Genomic DNA, 21,602 nt, shown 5'->3' with positions numbered 1-21,602 from the left:
TTCATTAATCAAGGCTGACTGAAATTCAGAGCTGCACCTCAGAGGTGCAGCCTGTAATTTGGAGGCCTGAGGGAAATGTGCATGAGGGTGACTTTAAGCAGCCTTGCTTTCTGGCAAGCTCGGGGGCCAGAAGTGGCCCCTGACAAAGCCTAGGCAGTCCTGGGGAGCTCTGTAGTCACTACAGCAGCCTGTGTTATGCTGCTTAGTCTCTACCTTTCCAAATCTCTGCATCTAGAAACTGCAGTCTGAGACCATCCTGGACATGCTCCCCGTGCTGATATACGTGTGAGCAGAGTCACCGGAGTTCAGTTCCTGTGCAAATGAAGTCTGGGGGAATGTGTCCATCCTTGCGGTGTCTGGAGCTTTTAAGGCTCCTTTAATGGCTCCTTAAACAGACCCTTTAGTAAACACAGGGAATCTGGGAGAGTGATGGATGGCTCCCTATTCATGTCCAGTTGAAATGTATGATGTGACACATGACTTGGTTTTCTCAATCATACAAAACGAGAAAAACAACATGCCTCGCTGCTCTCGAAAGCTAAAGAGGGAAAGGGAGCATTTCACTTCAGTGGAGTTGCATACCCATTGAACTGCCCTAGTGGTGAAAGGGCCAGGACGTGGCTCCTGGGGAGGCTCCCAGTTAAAATGCACCTGAGCCGTGCATCCTGAACAAGCACACGAAGGAAAATGAGTTGTCTTCAAGGAAAAATGGCAATGTCTGGCCTGCCTTGCCATTCCTTCTCAAAGTGGGGAGTACAATATATCATCCCTGCCTAAACTCTGCATATTGAGTTAAGCCTAACGTTTGGATTTATTAATAGTACAACTTCCATCCTCCATTCCCCAAGGATAAGAATTCAATCTTTTTTCCCAGGAGCTACATTTTTATGTATACTTACGGGCTGGCAAGGTTCGCAGAAGGTGACTCCCTACAGAAAATGTGCAGCTTCTTAATGTCAATTTCTTTCTGCATTTGCTGGAGGACCCTGTATTAATCTGGATGAATACTTGCTGTAAATCGATAACAAAATATGGTGTCCTAGAAAGTATATGCTAGTGTGAAACATGAGGGAAAAAGAATCCCCGTTCCATTTAAAATTAGCAAAGTTGTTACAAAATTGAGAGATTTCCCTTTGTGTTCCAAAGCAATTTATAAGGGTGGGTTTTTTGTATTACAGCTGTTTGGTGCGTGGGATGGGAAGAGAGACAGATAATTGATGAATGTGCTTTTTCTGACATAGGGGGATGTAAGCACAGCTTGTGGCTGGGGGAGAAAGGAAGATTAATTGTCAGTTGGTGTATTGTGCAAAACTTTGACAAACTTCTACTGTGGGGAATCTACACTTTTTTTTTAATGTCTGTCTTTTTTTTTTCTCTTCCTGGATATATGTGAATGTAATACTTGTAGTTCTAGGTGTGCCAGGAAGGATACTAAAATGCAAAACTGTGGGGAAGAAAATCAGAAGTAGAATGGTTCATCATTTTACTTCTGAACATTTCAGAGCCTGGGAGAGATGGGAAAGGAGCAGCAGACAACTTTGGCTTGGTCAAACAGAATTTTCCCTTGGGTTTAAAAGGGAGTGCGTGCTGCCGTCGCATCTCTTTCAGCCACTGTGAGGGGATAGTACCCCACGAGCACTCTGAGTACCTAACCCTATTCCTTGTACTTTCGACTGGGTAGCATCAACCTTGTGACTGTGGGTCCTCTTCTGACTTTTGCCTGCAGCTGCATTTGTTTTAGTCATGATTAGGTTTTCTTTCCTGAATTGCTTCTAAGTGCACTTTAAGGCTGTTGTATCCTACTTTATTTTCATCCTCATAGCAGAAGGGCAAAATCTATAAATTCTATTTTAGACAAGGAAAAAAGCTCCGAACAATTTTTTTAAACTGTTTTTCTTACTTGCTGTTATTTATAGGCTTGATCTCCAACCCCATGCCCCAGCTCACCTCTGTACCAAACCACATTAAGTCTTAACGAGAAAATCTTTAGGGTGAGATCATAACAAATAAGTAGCTGTTTACCCATGAGTCCTTTCAGTTGTTTCTCTTTTTTTTGTGTGTGCTGTAGTATTTCTGTGGTTTGATAGGATCAAAGTAGTCTGGTTTTTGTATTCCCATAGCTGGTCACAGGCTATATGAACATTTTTCAAATTCAACCTTCCACCCAGGACATGTACTAGCTCTCAAGGAGGCATAAAGGAAACATCCCAATCCAATGACTGCTGCAGATGTGTTCAATAAAAGAAGAGCTGTAACTACACAAATTACCTTTGCTAAGCTGCAGGGTGCTGCAGAACTCCTGGAATGAGTTTCTCCCTGCCACACTTCTCATTCTCTCTGCTGGTTGTGAATGAATACAAATTAAGAAGAAATCCCTGAAAGAGGCTATAGGCCTACATAAATATCTTACAAGAGAATTGGGCTGCTCATGCAGCTTATTTTTCACATTGCTGAAAGTTTTAGGAAGACAGGGATGCTACCTCTTTAGAAGCCTGCATGAGTAGGGCAGGAAGGTGAGACATTCAGCACAGCTGACTGGCAATTTCATTACAAGTCTTGCAGTAACTGATATTTTAATTAAAGCCCCAGCTCCCGGAGATGGGTGATTGTCAGAGAATGTCCATTTTCATTTAGGAAAGCATGTTTCTAGCCTGATGTTTTCCAAATCTATATTTGAAAACATAACCTGTGTCCTAGCTATCCCAGAACTGGAATGCAATGAAAGCCAATCTGTACTTATACAATGTGTTTTCATTGTGTGAGACAAAACACCTTCTGAGTGGAAAGCCAAACAGATATGCGTTGGGGCTAGGCTTTTAGATGCAGCATGATTAATTTTGGACATTAAAATTCAAGATCTGAAATGTGCTGAGATTGAGATAGGCAGATGGAAGGGGTCACAGCAGCCTGTCATGGGGAGGAGAGTGGAAGGGGCTGTGAAATACCTGTTGGGACCAGGAGGAACAGAATAGTCTTAGTAAACTCTTATCTGCTAGCTGCATCCCCAGGAGCAGCAGAAGCAAGCTGTCTGCAAGTGAATGAAAAGCTAACAGAGAAAAATTGTTGTGTTACCTTCTATGAAAAAACCAGTTTCTTACAGAGATTTATTTACTGCATCTTTTGGCTCCAAAATGCCATTACACAGCATATTCAAAACTGTATGATAAAACCTGGGCCCTGGTTTCGGTCCACAGACAACGCAGACTCTCTCCAGACCTCTATACCTGGCTAAGGCTCAGCCTAGTTCTTTCTCCAGTGGCATCCTCACCTCTGTAGTGTCTTAAGAAATCCACCTGCTGCTGCTTCTCTGGCAGAGCCGCAGAGAGGAACCAGTTGTATTTGGCTTTGTAAGTGTAAAAGCAGGATTTAAATTGTTCTTCCATATATATGGGTCTGTTTTATTTCTCCTAGTAACTACTTTATAGAGTCCCTCCTGCTGCAGAGCCCTGGGAAATGAGACCAGGAGTTTACCTATATGAGTGATATATGCTGCCAGAGGTTTTTTGCCATTTGTGAATTTGCTATGCACAATCAATTTCAAAATGCTATAAAAAGAGCCAACATGAAAGAAATTCGAAACCCTTAGTGGAGTGTTGCCTTTAAAAATAACAACATTTTGGCTTCAGGCCAACTATGCTGAGAACAAATGGAAGAATAATTCTCTTAAAATATTTAACATCGCACAGTGGATTATACTGGATTACAAATAATCAAACATGTCTGTTTATTTAAAAAAAAAAACACATTCATGTCAAGTGCAGTTCTGTAGCTTTCATGTTTGTTTGTTTGTTACTACTCAATAATATTTTAGTAAAAGCCTCTTATTGGCCAGAAAATAATACTTTATTCTTTATTGAGTTTTGCCCTTTTCTTATGTCTATGTAAAATAAAAGGATTTCTCGCATGGAATTCAAGAAGGGCAGGGTGGAATCAATTTCCAGTTAGCAAATGGTACTCTCTTCTTCATTACCTATCTCATGAAACATGCCACGTTACACATATAATGATGGCCATGGAGCAACCTAGTTTGTTGCACCAAGTCATTGATGTGAATATAACCAGCTTTACATATAATCTTCTCTGGCATTAGCTGATAGCATAGGTAATTTGATGCCTTTTTTCTCACAAATGTGGCTGATAACAGTCTCCACTTACGTAATTGGCAGAGTTTTGGGAACAAGGTTTATTAATTTGTCCACTTTTAAAAGGATGAGTACATCAGGAAGGAAAAAAATAGGAGAAAGGAATGGAGTAAGAGTGCTTATTATGTGGGATTTTTAGTGGATTAGTGACATTTGAGGGAGAAAGTGGGTCGAGAACTGAGAAAGCAACTTTCAAATTATGGAAGTGTTTTTTGTTCATCCATTGAAATAAAATAGTCAATAGAATCAGTTCCTCTGTCCTGTCTCCTGGACAGAGAACTTGAGCCCTGAAGCTCAGTATTTAGAGCCTTTGAACCTTTTCTCAGCTGCCAGCTGACCCTGGTGGTGCCAGAATTCCCCAGGCACTCATGCTTTTGCCATCAAAGCCCTCCAGGTGTGTGCACTTCTGCTATTGAGAAAGGGCAAAATTATGCAAATCTGATGCAGGCAGGCAATGTGGCAGCTAACATTTGGCATGATTCACGAGCTAGACCCTTCCTTTCCTTATTTCCCCTCAGGAGCCTCAGCTGGGACATCAAAATATGTCCACCAAATTGGAACAGCATTCAAGCCCATTTCCCACCTCCAACCACTGTGCTTTGGTGGTGCTCTCTGAGCTGGATCCTTTTCAATTTGTTGTGCTAGGGCTGTGTAACATACTCTAATATTCATAGGATCCAGGCTATCCGTCTGACTGCCCTAACCAACACATCTAAGCCTCCTCTCCAGCCTTTCTTTGGCCCAGTAGCAAAGGGAAAGTTTTGGCTCAAGTTCTTTCTCCTGTCTGATTGTTTTCTTTTTCCCTGCGTCTGCCTAAGTGGATAGAGCACAAACCGCACTGCAGCTCTGCCTTACACAACCAAATGGGCTCAGATGGGGGACAGAGGTCTTGTCCACATGTTCTCTCTCAGTTGCAGCTGTGTTGGCTTAAGGGCCTCTTTGTCACCAGACTCTCATCTGTACACCCTGCCAGGAGAGGAGGTGGTTAGCTGTACCACACCTTAACCCCTTTCAGTCAAAATCAGCTCACTGTAGCTTGCAGATCTCTAGCAAACCTATACAATCTTGATGCAAAGGAGGTGGGGAGGGTTCCCAGGAGTGGGTCTAAGTGAAAAGCTCTGGGAAGGTGGCCTGCAAGTGGAGGAGTGGTGTCTCCACCAGCACAGCCCAGCCAGGAGAGGATGTAGGAATAAGACTTCAGCCACATTGTAAATCTATTCTGCACCATCTATGCAGAATAGTTGAAGGGAGTGAATTGTGACCGGACCCCTGTGCTTGCTTGCGTTTCCCAGACTGGTCTGCAAGATGCCAATTTAGCTATTAAGGTCTAATAACAAAATGGAAAGCTCAATTATAAAGGATGAAATGTTGCATTAGAGGTTAATAGAATGGTCTGATAAACAAATCAGTTGTATTTCATCTCCCTGTTACTAAATTACTGGTTTGTCAGTTGTATGCTTCCACCTTTCCCTACACTTTTTCTATGTGTTTTTTGTTTGTAATGGAGTTGTGTTATATTATCTATCTTCTCTTTGAAGATAACAAAGTATAACAAAGACTTAGCTACATTGCTTTAGCTAAAACATCTCCTGTTCTTCTATCCCTCAAACCACATCTCTTGCTTCAGTCATGCAGAAATGGATGAAGTGGGAATTGAACTTGGGGGATTTAATTGCAGTGCCAAAAGCAACGGAGAGCCCTGGGGATTTGGCACCCTCTTTTAGTTGTATGATGTTGACACCAGCGAAAATTTGAGATGAATGTATCTGAGAGAACGGAGCTTGACATCATCTCCATAAAAAAAATCCCCACTGTTTCTAGTTTCACTCAATACTGTACAGTTAGGCACTTCTGCCAGCATTGAAAAGCACTTTATAGGCACTGAGTGGAGCCTTGCAACACATCTTTATGCTAAGTGCTAGCTTTATTGAAAAGATTGAAGGGGGAAGGAGAAGAGGGAAGGGAAGCCAAGAGGGATTAGTGCCAAGAGGGACTTACAAAAATACTTGCACGAGTTAACTTAATGGGAATTAGGCACCCAGCTGACTTCTGTGCATCCCGTGAAGGCATCTAACTCCTATAGATGAACTCCCTCAGGGACTTTTGCAAGTCTCTTGAAGTAACATTAAATCTTCGTAGATCTCATACAGAAGAGTGTGTCAAGCCTGAGCCAACTATGATTAGGACGAAACATTTCTACCTCTCATTGAAGTAAATGGGACTTGGGGCTATACAAGAGGTCAGCCTTTATACAACTCAAAGGGAATGACAGTGAGCCTAAATAATCTAGGAGCCCGCCAAACTAGTGCACAAGTCGGCCAAGTGTGCTCGAACACGAGAGGCTCCATGTGCTCTGGCTGTGCATCCAGGAACAGTATTTAGCTGGTACTAAGGGTGGGTCCACAAAAGGCTGACACCCCTATGGTGACTTGCACATGCCACTCTGTAATGGAGGAAGAAATAAAATCTAGCTCATCTTACTTCAGCCATGGAGATCATGCTGCTTCTTGGTGTAGTTAGTGGCAGGGTAGGGAAGGAGCTGAGGCAGTAAAGGCTACAAGGAAGCAACCTACTCCCCCTTAAGTATTGAGATAACTGGTGGCTCTTTTGTGGCTCAATGTTTGCAAAGTTAAGGGTTTTTCTGCTTCTGATTCTCTGACTTCTATGATTACACAAAGCCTCTGCAAGCCTTTTGAATTAGAGGTTATGTTTTAAAATCTCATTGTCTTTTCAAGAATCAAACATCTCCCTCCCCTCAAAATCTCAGCAAGGCAATTGACAAATCCACACTTACAGCAGAAAGTACAGAAACTCAAAAAATACACAGACAACACAAAGTAAGGTAGGAATTCAATGATATGTAGTGTACTGCACTCTCTGAGCACAACTATAATGCTAGTTCAGTATAGATGAGACGCTGTCAGAGCTTTTGAAACCTCTTCATACATTTTACAGTGTGCTGCAAAACTAGCAGGCTTGGCCCCAGTGCTTCTCTGATCACGAAGCAAAGAGAAAAGCAATAGCAGAAATGAGAGCTACGTCTGCTGATACAGTGAATACTATGTAACCTGCTGGAGCATTGCTGATACAGGGCTGCATGTAAAACTGTGTGTGTTTGCTCAGGTGTGAATATATGTATTGCCTCCCTTTGTTTACATGGATGCTTTTGTTTCCTGTGTTTATACAAGCCTGTTTTAAAGGCTGGCACATCTCATCTTTGAAGCTGTGAATCCCTCAAATTCCATCCAAGCACACTGCCAGCAATCTACAGCTGTACACAGCAAGAGCAAGTGAATAAAACAAGTGTGACTGGAAGGAAAGCAATGCTGCTTTGCTCTTGTGTGAGCTTTCTCTTTAGTCCTGTGAAGGACCCAATTTAGCAGAGCACTTTACTTTCAAACTGTATGCTTTTACTGAAGGCTGCTAGCAGACCTAAAGATAAAGATGTACCTTAATGCTTTGCTGAATCAAGGCCTAAGAAGCAGAGCCTAACAGAGAAAATGTTGATCGTTATCTAAGAAATGATGGGCTGGCATCATGCTGATAGAAGTACTTTTTCAGTGCACATAAAAACAGTAGGGATTACAGGTGACGAATGGATTTCTGCATCTTATCTCTCACTCATTGAAATAAATGGTTTTATGTTTCCAGCAAGTTTATTTAACTTAGTCCTTCCAAACAGGCATTCTGTGTTTGAGCCGGGTAGGGAAGAAGGTGAATGAACTCTTTTGAGTGTTATAAGTTTGGGGCAGCCTCGTTTTTTCTCTAGTGACACATCTGTAAGTGTGGTGGAAGGCTTCAGGTGGGTAGGATATTTGTACTGAGATTTTCCCTTTGCCAAACAGCAAAGGACATTTTGTCTTACAACGGGTTGGGAGGCCAAAAGCAAGGTGTCTCAGTTTATTCCCTATGCTGGAGACCACCGCACTTTGCTATTCCCAAAGTACAATAGCGTTTCTGAAACTGGGAAAAGTAAACAATGGTCTAGTAACATAATGTCTTCCCTGAGTTAACAATTTCTGTTGCAGGGAAAGAGAAGAGAGAGGAGGATTTAAATTTGAATGTGCCCCCCTCCAAACACACACACGCATGCTTATATACCTCCTGCCAAAAGATGCATCTGGTTCTATAAAAATCCCCGATCCTCTTGCGTGAATGCAATCTGAAGTCATAGGTTTGCATAAGAACCAAATCCTCAGCCAGAGGGCTGTGAAGTATCTGTCAGCTCGTCAGCTGGATACATACAGAGCGAGCTATTTAGAGCTGATGTTGCTACTTGGAAGACAGGGACTTGGTTATCTTTGCACTTCTGTGCACCTGTGGCCTATCTTGCTTATTTTGTAATGCATCTACTTGCTTTTACCTCGCCTTGTTTGAGCTAAGGGCAAATTCAAAGTAAGGGGCTAACGTTTTGGTCCTCCAGCCCTTGTGCCTGGCAAACTTTGCCCAGGGACAGAGAGGCAGCGCAGTGCCGAGGTGCTGCCCGCCCTGTGAGCTGGGGAGGGAGGGTACTATGTAGAAGGAGAGACCTGTGTGGAAGGAGAGCCTGGTGGGTGTCAGGGAGAAGAAGCAGTCAGCAAAGCCAAGGGGAGTGCATCTGACTCATCAGATCTTTGGGGAGGTAGCTCAGGAAAGGTCGGCTTTTATGAAGGAAGCAACTGCAGCGCAAGAAGAGCCATGTGAAATAATGTTGTCTCAGGTGATGTATGCTATGCTTTAATTTCTGGTTCCAGCCAACTACAGGCTTTAAACAAAAATTCAGCCCAAACAATGCAGGTTAAACAAACAGGTTTCAGAAAATCATGATATGATTGACCGTATTATTCTGCAAATAAGCACCTTTGTAACAGAGGGCAATGACATCACCAACTCTCTACCCTTTTAAAAGATAAATGAAGAAAATAAACTATGATTTTGGTCCTGTTGTCTCTAGATCAGCTACAGGTCTCTACAAACTATCAGGAAGCTACTCAGAGGACATACTGCAATGCCTGTAATGCTGGTGCGTCAGAATATCTTCCTAGATGGAGGTGCTGGCCAGCAAACTTGAAATTAAATCCCACTGTGATGTTCTTTTTCCTATTGCACTGAAACAAATGGGGTAGTGGTGCACTGCTGACTCCTTCTCAAAGAGTGGTTGGTGACAGCAACCTTGGAAACAGGTCTGTGAGGCGAGCTCTCCCGTTCCTGCTCTGAAGTGCTCTAGCAGATTAAAAACAGTGGGATGGAGAAGGAGAGGTTGCTGAGCAGTTAATGGCACTAGAATGGGGAGACTGCATGTTGTGATGAACATTGCCATAGTTTGTGACCTTGCTTGGTGCATGCAGTGCTGATTATACCAAAGGATCAAGCAGATGTGAAGGAAAATTGAGTTTCATCTCCTCACAGCTATCACAGACCCTCTTTGGTAAGTGGAGGATTATGATACTTTAGGAAAATAATGTATGTATCTGTGTGTGGCTGCAATAATGATGGATTTTTTCCCCAACCAAAGTAGCAGTGATTGATGCAGCTGGCTGCAACCTATAAAGAACACTAAGGTTAATTGGAGCCAAGGGCACAACAGTCCTTAAGTAGCGTTATTCTGTGGTGCACTCATGTGCTGCCATTAATTTTCCTATTTGTTTGACTTTAGAAAAACACATAGAAAAAAATTCTAAAAAAAGAAAACAGAAAAAAGAGCTCAATTATACCTCTTACAAGGTAGGACTGAAGATGGGGAGGAGCTGAGTCGCCCAAGTGCTTGATGACATTATGCTTTTGTACAGCATAATGCCTCCAGGTAACTGGAGAGCATTCTGTGCAGTGGCATTTGCTACATCTCTGCTCTTCTGTCTCTTCTGGCTGGTGCATTAAAAGATAGGGCATCGCAACTCTTCCAGGCCACAACTATTTTATCACAGCAAAGTTCAACTTGAGTCAGAATTTAAACTCCTGAAGCACTGAAAAAATATATGGAACATAGGACTAGAGCCATTGTGCTGTGTGAGAACAAATGCATGGCAGATATAGTCTGGCAGCTCTTCTCTGAAGGTGACCAGTACCTGATGGATGGTCAGCATCTAGAGGAATGGTCAAAGATCCCAGCAATAGGTTGATATGGGGATAATCTGCTTTCCATGTGAGGAACCTAATCTGGTAGAGTTAGAGACTGCTTTGAACTTTGAAAATCTGAGGTGTTATGGACTTTCCAAAAGCAGCTGGGTGGACCCTGGGGCATTCTCTTTCACAGTCTGCTGTTTGTGTCCACACATGTGTCCTGGTCCCTTTTGGACATTAGCGAAGTCGGTTTTAGTAGGATTATGTGTTGCAGTGGTTCCTGCAGTACGTATTCTTGTTACATGAAAAAAACCCAAACAATATTTCCTGTGCTCTATTTATACATTTAGGGATTGGGCCACAAAGCTTGGAATTGTGGGGTGTACTGCAAAGCAGCCGTAAGAGTGGAAGGTAGCAGGAATTATAACAGTGGCATGAATAAGAACTGATAAAACACAGATACCTGACAAATGATGTTTGTGTCTGCTGATCCCACAGTGCTGCACAAATATGCAAGACGAGTCAAGCCCATACAACATGTGAAACATTATATGCTTGTCAGAATACTCCAAACAAAAACCTACCAGCCTACTCCGTCCCCTCCCAAAAAACAATGCCATGTAAGATCTTTTGCTTTATTACAGAAGTCAACAAGTCAGAAATGATTCATATTCTTATATAAAATAGATTTTTACAAGGTTTTGTTTGAATGAATGGTGACTGTCAGATGGCTATATTAGGATGCGTATAAGGAGAGCTTTCAGTGCAATGTAGTTTCAGGGTCGTAAACTAAATTCAGGCTATAGTAAAATGATCCACCTGAAATGATACCCTAGCTTCTAATACCTTTGCAAGATTTCAGGGCAAACAATAACATGCCGGGTGCAAAACCTACTGCCCAATTCATTCCATGATAATGGCCAAATTATGATGTTTGGCCATCAAAAATAAATATGCACACCAAGAAAAATGCCAAGTGTCTCTGTGCTGCCTACGAGTAACTCCAAATGTATACTTTTTCACACTTGCACCCTGACAACATGTTGGAAGCGCGTGAGGGAGAGAAGGAAATGGGAGCAGAGGCAGGATTCTTGCATGTTACAGATACTAACAGCTTTTTTTTTTTTCAGTCTTTCCCTAAGACACTCTGATTCCTGTATTTCATATGTGAGAAAATTTCAAGATCCTTCCCTTGTTATTACTTATTCTAACATCTATGTGTGCCCTGGTGAGACTATTTTCTTGGATGTATTTTTATTAGTGTTCTTAAACATGTATTTTGATATGGCTCTTTTGGCTCAACCACAGCACAAAACTGTAGACATACCAGAAAATAAGGAGATAAACTTTCCCAGACTTTTGCAAACAGCTAGACTTCTGAAGAAGAGGAATTATTATTGCTTTTGAACTACTCCTTTCTTGGGAAACATGAGCCCTGCCACTGTAACCAGTATTGCATAGAAGTTTATTGAGTGAGCAATACTGTGTCATTGTCAATCTAACTAATAAGCAATTGAAAAGCTGGCAAGTAAAATTCAAGCTCCTGAACAAAATTTCTGAATATATTTCACATTCATAATTTTAATTATTCATTAAAAGAAACCAGAATGACTGACAGGATCACAATCCTTTTCAGTGGGCCCTAAAAAGTAATCAAGATACTAATGCCACCAGTGGTGGCTTTTTCAGCAGAAATGTAGCAAGAAAGTAAGAAAAGCATAGGTACAATTTGAGGCAATGCCTCAAATAGTCATTATTGTCATGTATTTCAAAGAGTAGAACAATGTCCACTTGTCATGTGAGCCTGTATTTCATATGGGGATATACCGACAGGGACATAATACTTGGGGAAGTACATTGCCACAGTGAGCAAGATCTTGCTTTTGGCCAGTGTCAAACAAAACTATTTCATCATGTATCTTTCAGCTCAGTATGACGTTACGTGATCCAGCAGAAACCATATGGTACAAACTCCTACACAGTTGCAAAGCACTCGGGCTTTAAAATGAGTGCCACAAATACTTTTGCCAATGCTTTGTAATTCTAGAAGGGATTACAAAGTTAGCATTGCACAAAAGCAGCCCAGGGGAGCCTGACTCATTCCAAACTGTGGCTTAAGAGCAGCTCGGGGAGCAAAGGTAAGGTTAAAGGTGGCATTATGCCATCCTTATATACTACTAGTCCTCTGTCGGTTTCTGCCAGATCATACCCTTGATCTCTTCCTGTCCTTTATTGCAATGTTTTACCATTTTTAAGCTGCTTCTGCATCTTGTACTTCAGGTCTCAGGTGGGTTACAGGATGTAGTGAAGGGTGAAGTGTGCTGTGCACTCCTGCAAACTAGATTTCTATTATGTGGAGTCTTGTGATTATGGGAGAGCTGGACTCAGTGTCCCAAATGATTCCTTCTAGTGCTGTGTTCCCAGGAAATTCAGCAACATTTAGAGTAGCCTGAAGGCTATTTTAAGTTGGGCCAGCTGCTAAACACAGCAGGGCTTCAACAGGGTGATAAAGGACATTTTAGACCAAGTCCTGACTTATACTCTCTGCAGGGAGTGTAATACAAAAACTGCTCGGTCTGAGAATTCACCTATTTTGGGATAAGCCTTCCAGGGCTGAGTGAGGCCAGATTTATACTGGAGGAGTGGTGCCAATCTGCACTAATGCAAACAGAGTCTGACTGTGGAAAGGGAATAACAATAGCAGAATTATTTAAGGCCAAAGATTGATATTTGAGACCTAGCTGGCTGGAGGCTGGGCTTTTTAATATTTGATTTTTCATTCATTAAACCGATAACTTAACCCATTTTCAGTCCCTGTTAATGCAACTCAATTGCATGAGTGCTTTACCAAGCCATTAAAGGAACCACCTTATAGAAATAGATGGGCAAAATTGTGTCCATATTACTGCACTGTGACTCTGATCACAGGCATAATGTACTGAGTATGATATAGTGCTCCTTCAGTACTCTCACTGGGGCTAATAAAAAGTAAAGATAGGATGTTTGAGGGAAAGTCTCTAAGCCCTGCGTTTTCACATGTGATTCAAAAGCTGGGATTTTGAAATGACACTAGCTGGGTATAAATTGAAGCTGCAAGGAGCAGCAGTGTGTCCAGATAAAAGCGCCCTGCCTTGTTATATGTATCAAAAGAAGGATACTGAAAAACTTGTGGAAAGTGTTGATGCTATCAGCCCCTGTGACTTCTTGTGCTTGCTGTCTTGGTGAATTTTTTTTGCTTGCCAGAAAAAATATTCATGCTCCATGCCCTGCATGTTGCTAATATAAGTGGTGGAAAGGGGCTAAAGACACACTCTTGCTCCTCATGGAGGACACAGGCCGATCCAATACGGAGGCTCTGGAACTCACTGGGGCAAGGGCTGTAGTCCTTGATGTACCTTGATGATGCAGGTATCTCTGTAGGGCTCTGGCCGAAAGGTCAGTCACAGCAACTCAGTTGGAAGTATTTACCCCCACACTTAACCAGTGAGACCCTACATGGGCGGAGTCCTCAGCCACGCTGGTACAAAGTCAGCACACAATTTATACATCAGTGGAGCCTGGTTTGGGTAAGTCCAGGTGATTTTGCACTGAACTAAGTTATTGCTTTCTATCAATACTAACCACTGGTAGCAGTACAACAACATATGGCCAGTGGCAAAAACCTTTTAAACCATTTCCACAGTGCCTTTCTGCCCTGCGGCTGAATGCCTCCACTTTAAATGCTCAATGGAAAGATGTGGTATTTTTAGCCCCCCATTCCCTGCCCGTGCTTTCAGCTTTTGCTGTGTTTACCCCGTCTGCCTGGCAGGACAACACAGCCCTCCTTTGTGGAGCGCCTCTTCTGTCTAGGTCCATGATCTGGCCTTACAATTACCATGGCATCCATGGTCCTACTGGGTCACACCAAAGGACTGTGGCTTCCTGGGAGACTCCAGGCTGGAAATGAGTCACAACCCAAGGGGATGACTCAGACCACCAAAGTCTGACTACAAGACTCTCTGGAGGAATTTGTTCCCTCTTCTTCATTGTCCTAGGAGAAAACCTTGCAAAACTAGATTCAGTAAAAACGGGGGTGGGTGGGGGGTGGGGGGCGGGGAGGGGGAAGGTTTTGTGTTTGTTTGGTTTTTTTTTTAATTTTTTTTTAATAATTAAAAGCCCAGTTGCTGCGGTGTGAATTTTAATGACGCATGTTTGTATCTGATGGCAGGGCAGAATTCTTGGGCAAAATTCCCAGGCGGGAGGTGCGGGGAAGCTCGCCCCGGCGGTGGGAGCAGACGCCGGCCCCGGTGCCGATCCCGGTGCCGGTCGCCACGCGGGGGAGCTCCAGGCTTTGCTGCCGGCTGCCGGCCCGGGACTAAACTTGTCCCCAGACTCGTCCGCTGATGCTGTAAAAAAAAAAAATTAAATTGGGGCTTTGATGGGATATGTAGCTCGGCAAATAATTTACGGGTAGAAGGGAAAGGGCTGACAGTCTTTAAAGAAAAGAAAAGTATCTCCTTCACTGGTGCGCGTTTTAAAGCACAAACGGCTAATCCTGTCACTGTTTCCTAGTATTTAACGGAGACAAAAAAGGGGCTTTTTTGACCACTTTAAACAGCTCAGCTGGAAGCACAGAAATTAGCATGAAGTGAAATATTTATGGGAGCTTAATACAGTTTAAGATCGTTATTTTCTCTGCCATATAACACCGGGGCCAATTAACTATTTCCAATTAAGTAGCCTGAAACAAAACAGAGCAAGAAATAGCAGCCAAGTAGTTATGATCGGACTGTGGAATGAAGAAAGACTGACCCTGAATGTGAGGTAAATAATTTTCTTATACCAAAACATGAAACTGCTAAAGCATGAAAAGGTAACAATTGGATGAAAGAATGAGAAGGGAAAATCACGTTCAGCATTGACGTTATTAAATATTGTTCTCTTCAAATCCTATCTGCTAAATGTGAAGCCTTTTGTTTGTCTAGATGTACATCGTATTGCATCGCATAAGCCTGCTGCACAAATGTGTAGTGGACTGCATTCCTTTCTATTCATCTGTCAATTTACAAAGTTTGGTCACTTTTTGGTGACATGTCTTTATAGAACAAAGTTAAACATATAAAGTGAGAGAAATTTATTTAGTTTTGTCTTTGAATGACTCAAAAATTATCTAATCAGCATATCACCAGGCTGCAGCCATGTGTGTTTTATTACTCCAGATTTTTTAAAATTATTTTTTATCTTGTTTAGTGTTTTTGGCATCTAAACAATTGGCAATGGAGTTGGCAGTTTGTATCTCATTGTAGGAATGGGAGAGAGAGTTAAATTTCACTGAAATGGATGAGGTAATGTTTACAGATTCATAACCAGGCAGTTGCTTGTGCTGTTGTTTGCTCTTCAAGGTTGGGTTAACAGTCTAACTGCCATGGTGACTCCCTGGAAACCTAGTAATGCAGAACAGCACTTTAACAATAGAAAAAGACAGAAATCTAGTGTTAGATTACAGGATACTTCGTAGCAAGGCGAAAATTTTGGAAGAAATCCTGCAGTCCCAGAGGTTGTATTTATTTTCACATTGGTGATTTATGACGACAATTTTCTCACACTTTGTAATGACACCTCAGGTAAACCGTCTTGCTAACAACACAGAGCTTGGCCACAATGGGGAGAAAAAGTGCACTGCAGCCTCACCGGTAGAGCCTGACAAAAATCTTAAGATGTTCTGATACTTTTGGGTGCTAAAAAAGCAAGCTCAGAGTGGCTTTCCAAATGACAAATGTTTTCCTGGGAGCCCAGGATGAATATATACATCAGCGGTTATTTTTCAACTGCCATTTTTCACAGTTCAGCCAACTTCGAGTTATTTGCATTGGAACAGTGTCTTAAAGAGACCTAAAAAGGTATGGGTTTAAGATACATTGTAGTGATCTTCCTCAAGATCGTTGCATGTAATAATTGGATCTTCCTTAAACCTTTCTGAATGATAAGCAAAAGTAGGCTAGTGGCTACACATGTAAGTGCTTGAGACTATTCGTGTCTCTAAAAATACATCCGTGCCCAAGTATTTGCAAGATTGAGCTCAGCTGGTCTAATGTGCATGGTCTAAAATTTTCATTTTAGCTTAAATTAAAATTTTTCTCACTTGTAACTGTCCTTTGTCCAATACCCTGATAGCTTTGTCTTGATATTACAAAAAGAAGAGGCAACTTTAATTGCAATTCGGTGTGAAAAATTTTCCAGGCTCCAGAGATGAAAGAGATTTGCATTGACCTAGCATCCACGTTTCACAGCGCTGGGGAGCTCTCCCTCTCAGGCACTCCCCTTCTGCTCCGAACCTGGGATAGAACACCGCCCGGCGCTTGCTCCCTGCAGCTGTACGGACCTGTGCTCTTTACCCGCAGCACTTGTAAGGGCATACCTACAGGGTTGCGCAGTGGAGTGTGATGGGGAGAGCCTCCGGCTTTCCCAGGCACTGCCAGCAGCCCGGTCGCACCAGCGCCGCACTGCACCTTGCCTCATCCATCCTGCTGACAGGCAGAGTTAACCAGCCCCGGACGCGGCACGGGGCTGATACAGCTCGGCTGCTGTTGGGGGATCTCTGCCTGGCGCTGGACTCGACCCTGGTGCGGGTACCAGTGAGCTCCGGGACCTGCAGCACGACACCAAAGCCCTCCCTCCATAAAGATGTTCTTACCACCTCGGTATCGAAATCAACAGTATCGCTATCAAACACTGCCTGGGAGAGACATCTGCTATTTGAATGTGTTATAGCGGATGAAAGAAATTGAAACATGAAAAACAAACACATCCCTTTTTCCTAATATAATCAGTATTTTTAAGCAGTTTATCTGCTTAATAGGAAGGTTTTAAAACATTTTGCTGGAGCTGACATTCTTTAATTATAATATTCACACTGCTGAATATGCAGTCACACCAGCAGAAGCTCCATTGTGAAAGAACTCACAGATTCAATCTGTTTCTTTCTCTGAATTTTTCTGACTTGGTCATATTTTTCCATTCATCGTTATTTTTTTGTTTCCTTCTCGTGTTTCCTCTTAACTGTGTGGGTTTTTTCCTCTTACTCTGTTGTTCCACTTGAAAACACCAGGATTAGCATGCAGATGTTTTTTTGATCAGAGATATTTTTTAATCATTCCCATTTTCCACAGTCTACTTGGGTAGTTGCGGATTTTTTTTTGTTTATTTTCGACCCTGTCTTGTTGGATTTTTTTTTCTGTTAAATGTATTACCATAGCCTTCTGAGTGTAAACACCTTCTGTTTGCTATTGTTTCCTTAAAGCAGCATTTTAGAAAATTAACTATTTCTTCTAGTTAAATAAATCACGGGCTATGCTAACTATGCCAATAATCTAATATCTTCCATGTTTTCAGTGCTTTGCTAACCATGAAAGCTGAGGTCAAAAAGCTACTGTTTTAGGAAGGTTTAAAAAAAAAAAAAAAAGATAAAAATTGCTTTTAGAATTCACTGAAGTTGTAGGATTTACGGAACACAGAGAATGTGGAGAAGAAAAGTAATCATACTTCTTGCCAATAAGAAAGGACCAACTTTTTTTATTTTTTATTTATTTTTTTATTTGTTTAAAAAGAATAATGACCTCTCTAATGAGTACCAATTGTAATTTTGGCTCTCTTGTAATCTGCAGGCTAATGTTCACAGGAGTTAAATTACATTTAATTTTTAGAAAGCTGAGAGGAGAAAAAGATGTTCAGCAGTTTAGCATAGGGAAACTGCCATCAAATGCCACTTAAGCAACGACCAGCACAAACAATACAACCTGGGCTGTTATCATCCATGAAACTGGCAACATGCACCTTCATTGAATCTATATTATAAACACTGAAGAAGTTCAGAAATGCCTTCTCTCTTGCATTAGAACAAGTAATCAATGGACTTTACAGGGCTGGTATTTCAATATAAATTTTTAATGTCAAGAAACTAAAGTTGGGGGTGGCGGGGAGAGTTCTTCCATAACCCTGAACATTGCCAGTAACTAGGGTATCCACCACTGTCATTTAGCAGCTGCATATTTTTTTAAGAACTTCTATGCCCAGAGAGCATCCATAGAGAGGGAAGCTCACCTATACACCATCCCTTACAAGGAAAAGCAAAATTGCCTTCAATGATGTGTGCTGGGCAAGCTCAGAGATGCCATAAACTTCAGTTGTTTGGGAGCTTGGCCAAGTCAACAGAAAGTCCTGCTCGTTTCTAAAGTTGAATTAATGCCTAAAATTTTGTTGGTTAATAGCTCGCTCTCATCCAGAACGACCTCGCCGTTCCCTGGTGGGCAATGGCAATTGAATCACCGTGTCCTGACACCCCCGAGGAGCAGCTCCGGGGTATCCCCACAGAGCCTGAGGAGAGGTCAGTTCAGCAGAGAGAAAGCACAACCCCCACTATTTAGTTGCCTCTTAGAGAGCATCTGCCACCACCTCGTCCATCCACATAATTCCTGAAAAGGGTTATCAGCTGAAGTTAAAAAACAAGACAATTTTGATACGTGAATTATCCCTTGAAAGTTTTTCTACAAATAAGCAAATAAAAATATAAAAAATCCATGGATGGTGCTTTTTCCTTTTCTTTGTTGCGAGACACCTTGTAAAAAATGGGATTTTTTTTTTTTTTTTTAAGTTTTTAAAACAAGCTATCTTTTCTCTCACAGGAGAAAGCAGGAGATTATCTATTACCTGTAGCTATAATCAGGTTAATATTGCAAATCTGTTTTTTCCCTGCAATCCTATTTCTTTTAGCTCAAGTAATTAATTTTTTGTGACAACACATACTTCAAGGAGAAAACACAAGATGAGTCTGCTACAGCAGTATAAGCAGAGCGGCAAAGAGGGGATTTTTTTCTCTCTTACTCTGCAGTGTGTAACTGAAAATGCTTTGGGGGTTAGTCAGCTTTCTTTAAACCTGTGGCAGTTAAAAAGTGTTTTTCCCAGCCCTTCTTCTGTGTCCTATCACGAATAGACAAAGGCAGAAATTCCTGTTGCCCTGCAGCTCCTTTGCAAAGATACAGCTGAAATAAAGGCAACTCAGGCAAGGTATAAACCTCTCCTGAAAAGAGATCAGGTGTTTGTGCGGAAGTCTAGATGTCTGCCATCTCCAGTGAGAGACCTGGGTGCATGAGGTTACAGAGGGATTATCCTAAAGCTGCCTCCTTCTATCTTGTAATCTAGTGATTTCCTATCCCAGCACAGCAGTTCATTAAAGTAAGGACACAATACAGCATCTCTCTGAACGTACCATTATTACTGAACGTATTGTAATTAGTTCCTGCTTGTGAAGCACTTGGACACGGAGGAACATGTAAGTGCTAAGTGTTACAGTCATTATCATTCACCTTTGCTTGATACATTTCCATTTTATTTAGCCGCTTATGACCAAGGCATCCTGTACGAGGATGAGACCACAGGAAAAGGGAGGTGGAATCCTGTTAGGTCCCGGTGAATTCTGCAGTGCTCCAGAAAGCTGAGAGATAAGTTTGCTGGTAATGTAATAAACTACGAGTTAGTAAGGAAGTAATAAATTATTGCAATGAAATTAATTGTATTGCCAACCCCAAGTTTCCAAATAAATCATAAGTTAGACTGACTTAAAAACAACTTAGATTGTTCTTTTATCTTTTTTCCTCTTGGTAAACTTCATGTTTTCAAGGCTTTCTTTATATGCAAGAGCTAGGAATTTTACTTTTTAAGTGAAAATTAAATCCCTGTACAATAACATCCTTACCTTAATGGGTCAGAGCTTTAAGGAAACTGAATGCTAAGAGTGGACAACAAGGACTGACAATCGCAGTGGATATCAAGATGAAATAACCACCAAACCCCTAAAATATAAGGGCCTTATTCACTGCAACTAGCCACATAAGCTGAGAGTAATTTCACTAAAATCTGTGAGTAAAATCTCAACCTCCCAAACTCATAGAATTCCATTGAAAATGTTGCCAGGATCTCCAGTGGAGAGGGAAGACCAATAATCCCATGTAAATAAGAGCAAATGTAGGTCCTGTCATTTGACCAGACAGTGTAAATGACGGGAAACAGAATCATGTCCTCAGCTGTTACAAACTTCACATGTTTTTGCTTTGCCTTTCCCTTCAAAGAGTACTGATTTGCCTGTTTGATGAACTGAAACTTAGAGGCTGAGCTTTAGGTCTGACTTAGATTTAAGTGGAATAAAAAAGTGTCTGCATGGGATGAACAGCTATATGCATTTTAGATGCATATACATCTAGTTGTGTGAGGGCAAGATCTGTCCTATTTATGAATGCATGCCATATGGTCTCTTTTTGCACACCTGTGGTTTTGTTGAGGTGCATGTCTACAAAGCCTGAATACCCAGTGAATCTTCAAACACCAGTGTCCAGGTTTGCAAACTCCTATTCAAGTGAGTCACCACCAGCTTCCTGAAATAATTTCTCCCTTGTAAATTTGAAAGTTATCTGTTCTGGGGTATGAGACCTTAAAAGGTAGTGATGAAAACACAGTTTATTAAAAAATTTGAACTCAGCATGAGTAAGGATTACTCATGAAAGGAAGGGCACTGACACTTAATCTTGAGTTATCCAATTCCTTTTTAAAAACTGGTCTCTAATGAGTGGTTGCAAAACTGTGAGTGTCTTTTGTTCTCCCTTTCCCATTTCCCCTTCCATCGCAGGAGATATTGCAAGTCAAAGTGTTAAGATTTAAAGAAGTGGCCTAAATTCATCAGGTATATTCACTGCAGGTCTTTCACTGCATGACTAGAGTGCGAGAAAAGTGAATTCCACCCTGAGATAAGAGACTCCCCTGTCTGTGTTTCTCTGCAGATATGAGAAAACACAGGCTGAGGGCTCTTTGAGTAACACAGGGTCCCAAAAGTTCAGGAATCCTTCCCGTGCCTGCCTCCACCACAAATCAGCTACTCTGGAATGAGGTTTTTTGGGGGTTTTTTTTCCTCTCTTTTAAATCTCTCTACTGATGCAATGCTTCTGCAGCTTAGATACTGGCAGCTGCGGAGGCTGAAGACTTTCATTTGTCCACAGAACAGATAACAGATCAAAAGCATCAATGGGAGTTTCTTTAGCCCACCTCGCCAAGGAGCCTAGAGCTCATTTTGCAGCAACATACTCCACACCATTTCTGCTACTGGTTCACAGCCCAGTGCCACTGAAGTTCTCAACAGATGATCCTATTAATACAACCCCCACTATTCATTTTTTTTCTGTATGAAAGGGAATGGAAATAGTTGTTTTGCTTACACAGACCTCTGAAGAGCCATTAGGTGGTACTAATGGTGCCTTTGACTGCTGGCATCTGTTCTAGCTGGAGTTTCAGTAGGGGCCTTGAAGGTAGAAGGGCTTTAAAAACCCGTTTGCTTGCCAGTCCCCTGAGGAACACCAGCTATGTTGGTATCAACATACTGAAAGATGTGTGATACCA

This window comes from Numenius arquata, chromosome 4, assembly GCF_964106895.1.
Source record: "Numenius arquata chromosome 4, bNumArq3.hap1.1, whole genome shotgun sequence".
In the NCBI taxonomy this organism is placed as follows: Eukaryota; Metazoa; Chordata; class Aves; order Charadriiformes; family Scolopacidae; genus Numenius; species Numenius arquata.
This window is presented reverse-complemented; position numbering follows the sequence as displayed.